The following is a 5,076-nucleotide window of genomic DNA, read 5'->3' on the forward strand; positions in this document are numbered from 1 at the left end:
TCCCCCTTTCCATCCTTCGATATATATATACACGGGTATCATCCCTAGTCTGTGGACCACCCCTGTAAAATGTCCGTGAAACATCCATTGAGTACATTAGTTCATGACTTGGGTTCTATCTGTTATGGTGGTCATTCGGGTCAAGAGAGGTGGTGTGTTGCATGGAGTTATTGGGCACCAAAGCCAGCTCAGGTTGGGTCACTGCTGCACTTGCACTGCGTCTTGTAAGGCCTGTCCTCCACTGGTAGTGGTTCCTACTATAGTAGTACTATAACATGTAACTCAAATCACAGGTAACAATTTAAAGGTGTATCCATTACAGTCTCTGCTTCTGGTCCGTTTGGACACTGCAGCGTACTTCTCTCCTTGCCGCTGCTCCAGCGTGGACCTATCCACAGACCCCAGACCTTAAGGGGTGTACCTGCTCTGGCATGGACTTACTCATGGGTCACAGTTTCTTCAGGGGCATACCTGCTGTGGCCTAGACTCACTCACAGCCACAGACACTTTGAGGTGTACCTCCTCCAGCACAGCCTTATCCATGGGCCACGGTCCCTTCAGGGGTGTATCTGCTGTATTGTGGGCTTATCTGTGGCTACAGATGCTTCAAGGCGTACCTCCTCCAGTATGGACTTATCTGTGGGCCACAGTCCCTTCAGGGGTACACCTCCTGTGTTGTGGACATATCCGCAGCCACAGATGCTTCTGCTCTGACATGGATTTACCCATAGCTACAAACACTTTGGGACATCCTGTTCCTGTGTGGACTTATCCACAGGTCAAGTCCCTTTAATTCAAGTTGACACTGGAGCTCCAGCCTGTCCAGCACAGCAGCACAGGAACAGCAGCAATGCCCTGGTCGTCAGCCAGCCCAGGCACATCGCTACTGCTATTATCAAAATGCACCCAGGCACAGCTGGCTAAGATGATAAGCCCTACAGCAAACAGCAAGAGCAAAAAGCAGCCACCAACTCTAGCACTAGACTCTAACGTACAGCAAGGCATCGCAAGCACAGGACCCTTACAATTAATAGCTAAACAGCTAAAACAGCTATAAATTCAGTCTAGCAAACTCCGATCAAATCTGCTATTACCTTTGAGCCTCATATTGGGCACCAAAAAGGTCTGTCATGGTTTAACCCCAGTGGGTAGCTAAGCTCCATGCAGCTACATGCTCCCTTTCCCCCAGTGGGATGGGGGAAATAATCAGAAGGGTAAAAGTGAGAAAACCTGTTGAGATAAAGACAGTTTAGTAGGTAAAGCAAAAGCTGCATGTGCAAGCAAAGCAAAATAAGGAATTAATTCACAACTTCACATAGGCAGGCAAGTGTTCAGCCATCTCCAGGGAAGCAGGGCTCCGTTACATGTAATGGTGACTTAGGAGAAGAAACACCATAACTCTGACAGTGCCCCCCCTTCCTCCTTCTTCCCCTGCCTTTATATGATGAGCATGACATCATATGGTGTGGGATATCCCTCTGGTCGTCTGAGGTCAGCTGTCCTGGCTGCGTCCGCTCCCAACTTCTTGTGCACCCCCAGCCTGCTTGCTGACAGGGCAGCCTGAGAAACAGAGAAGGCCTTCACACTGTGTAAGCACTGCTCAGCAATAGCTAAAACATCTCTGTGTTGTCAACAGCTTTCATCACAAATCCAAAATATAGCACCATACAAGCTACCATGAAGAAAATCAACTCTATCCCAGCCCAAATTAAAAAAAAAAAAAAAAAAAAGTTCAATTGACCAAAAAGTCAGCATGCATTTTCACTGCATGAAAGACAATAAGCTCAACTAAGAAACGTACTTTATCTTGGGTTTTATCAATCTAACTTAATAGGAGGTATTTTCTTAATGTGCCATGTTGGTAAAATGTGCACCCAGAATTGCCCATACATTACAAAAAGCTCTTCTGAAAATCATTATCTGTTAAGTAGATCAGGCTGCTGTTGCAAAATGAAGGACCACAGAGTGATACTGTCATGACAGCAATCCTTCTCCTCTGTGAATGAAAATGGGGGTCGTGCAAAGTGCCTCTGAAGGCTTCTAAAATACTGCCACAAAGTGGCTAAATCATCCTTGCAAGCTCTTTTATCTCTTTCAAATGCATTGTTCTCAAGACTTTTTCAGCTTGAAAGGAAATTTCTAAGGTTAAGTCATCAAGCCATAATATGACAGAAACTCCGACAATAGACAATCGTGCATTCAAAGCATTTCAGTGTCAATTTATTCTATAGGATGGGACAAGTACCAGCAATACACTCCTGATTTCTTGAAGCCAAGTTGAACTTTCCTCAAGAAGAATAAAGGTCTATATTCTACATGTTCATACTCATGTACAAAGTCCTACCACTTCTTGTATTTCCCTGATTCCTGGGTATGAGATCATAACCAATAGTTAACATCTGGGATGTGGGAAAAGGTTGTAGGCATATGGTTACTATTTCACTAGTGCTAGAGACAGGGTCTTCATGAAGCAAATAAAGAACCAGCTACTGTACTTTATACTGTACATTAACCTCATCTAACTTCTAGAGGGTAAGGGTTAGGGAGGATGAATTCCAACCATCATGGCTGAGAACTTACCATCTTATGCCAACAACCAAGCAGGGATCCATGGTCCCTCTTAGGACTTTACATGTAAGAAAGGAACAGAGCTTGTGCCACATGTGATGCTAATCCCAGGGTCCTTGGTTTACATCTCATGCAGAGCTCCCTGTAAAATAGAGCATGTCTCCTTATCACTGAGTGAAAGATAAATTTTGTTTCACTGAATCCTTTCATCAGTGTTTTTCTAGTGGGACTAACTTTAAAATTAAAGTTCTTATTAAAATTGTAACACTGAAAAAACTTCTAGTCAAAATCCCAGATCCTCAGAGTCACTTCTCATTACAGTCTCAGTTAAAATAGTCACTGGTTCAAAGTTCAGAAATTTAGTGTGACTGAAATTCACTTGGCAAGTCAAGACTTGTCTCCAACATTTTTCAGAGGTTTGAAAGATATATTCCAACAGATATTTTCTTCTATTACTCTTTTATTTCAAAGTACGCAAAGTAGCAAGGTTTTAAAAATGTGTATTTTCGGCAGTAGGTGGCACTATGAAGTTTCTATCTTCATAATTATTCTAATATAAAATGTTATGCAGCTATGTTAGAACCTCATCAAAATGTTTTTTATAGTCCATTATCTGAAAATATGGTCAGATCTTTCCTTTTTCCTATAATTTTAAAAAAGAGCATGAAAATATTTCAGAATAAATTTTGATAATAAATGTTTTTTTAAATATTATGATTGACAAAAAGTCTAATACAAGAATAGGAATAATGACACTAATATAAAGATAGGCAACTAATAAAATTTAAAATCATACATGTCGTATACTCTTTGTTACTCTTCAGTAAAGAACCACCATGGGTCATTCTTGAATATACTACTTCAGCTACATCAAATTTCCTGGAAATTACATCTAGCTCATTTGTATATAAGCATATGTAAGTTTTATAAGGTAACTGAAAGTATACTAACGGGAATACAGGAAATTGAAAAGCATTTGGATGTGCTTGGCTAAAAGCTCATACAAGTGCAGACCAAAGCATTACATGTGGGCCTATATTCCTCTATGTATACCATATGGAGATGTTACTATATCCCAAATAAACCCCAGGATTAGAAAGATACAGTGTTAATTGAAAACATTTTCTTCAAAACTTTACTATACAAAAAGCTAGAAAGGTCAACTAAAAAACAAGGCTGTGTTTCCAGTTATCTCAGGTTATCTAATCAATTGAAAATAACAGTATTGCAAAAGTATTGCTCATACTTTGTTTCAGAAAGCTCCTAGTGCCATACACCTCGTTTGTCAGTGGCGTATGGTGGAAATAGTGCAGTGAGATACAGCATTTTCATTAAGGTGATTTTTGGATGGCTGCCTTCTCATCAGAAATGAAGCGCTGCTCTGCCTGAGCTCAAGGTGTGAAGATAAGGAAAGGAGAAAAGAAATTAAGCAAGGAACACAAATGAAATATATAGTCAATGCTCTTTTATCTGGCCTGGCCAGAAAGTGTCCTTGCCTTTTTTTTTTTTTTTTTTTTTTTTTCCACCTCAGGCTCCAAGCAAGCTGCTTAGCTTTTCATACTATTTCTACACTACGATACAATCTATGCCAACGCCTAAGATTCATGTTTGCTTTTATTTTGCTTTCTATTAAATAAAGCATGTAGAAAAGACACCTTTATAGCTTCAGGGCAATTTTTCATGAACTGACATTGTGTATTACTCATTTTGTGCTAACGTGGTCTGCTTGCTGTTTCTTTTATAATACTGAAAAAGTCAAAAGCTGATACTTAATAAAAACATCATTTGCAAGGAGCTGCCAGCAGCCAGACTGAAAGATTTTTTAACTTGTGATAGCCCACTTATGTTTCTTCAGAGTCTCCAGCAGAGCCCTTTCATTTGGATTCAGTTGTGTTAATTTTAGACCACAGAATAAAGTAGTACTATAAAAATAATAGGCAGGAATATTACCTAAAATTTTGCTGCTGGTTCTCCATTACAAATGATTTATTGTGACCATAAATTCTCCACCCATGGAATCGAAGTCATAGCATGGTAAGAGTTCCTCCAGTGCACCTAGCTCTTTCAGTGATGAGGCACATGTTCTTCTTAGACCTCCATAATATGTTCAGTGGCTTCTACGGATGTGTTTTAGCTAAACTTTCATTGTAAGGCAAGTCCTCCCACTGTATCTAGTACAGTTTTCAAACACTCATATAATAAAATTGCTTAGATTACAGGAGGGTCTTCTTTATTCAGAGGGATCTATCAATTTCATATAATTACAGCAAGCAGTATATTTGGCAGCTGTTGCACAATCACGCACCTCCCTGGGGCGGCCTTGGGGTGGGCTCAGCCTCGCACGCCGCCGGCGGAGCCTTCGCCTGCCCGGCGCTGGCCTCGGCCCGGGCCGCTGCTGCGGGGCGCTGAGGCGGCTGCGCCCCGGCTCCTCCGCCTGCTGGAAAGGCCCCTCGAGGGGCCCGCACCCAGGAGGAGGTGAAGCCTCCGTGGTTTCCTCCACGACGCAGC

This window comes from Athene cunicularia, assembly GCF_003259725.1.
Source record: "Athene cunicularia isolate RWA chromosome 7 unlocalized genomic scaffold, athCun1 chr7_part1, whole genome shotgun sequence".
Taxonomy (NCBI): Eukaryota; Metazoa; Chordata; class Aves; order Strigiformes; family Strigidae; genus Athene; species Athene cunicularia.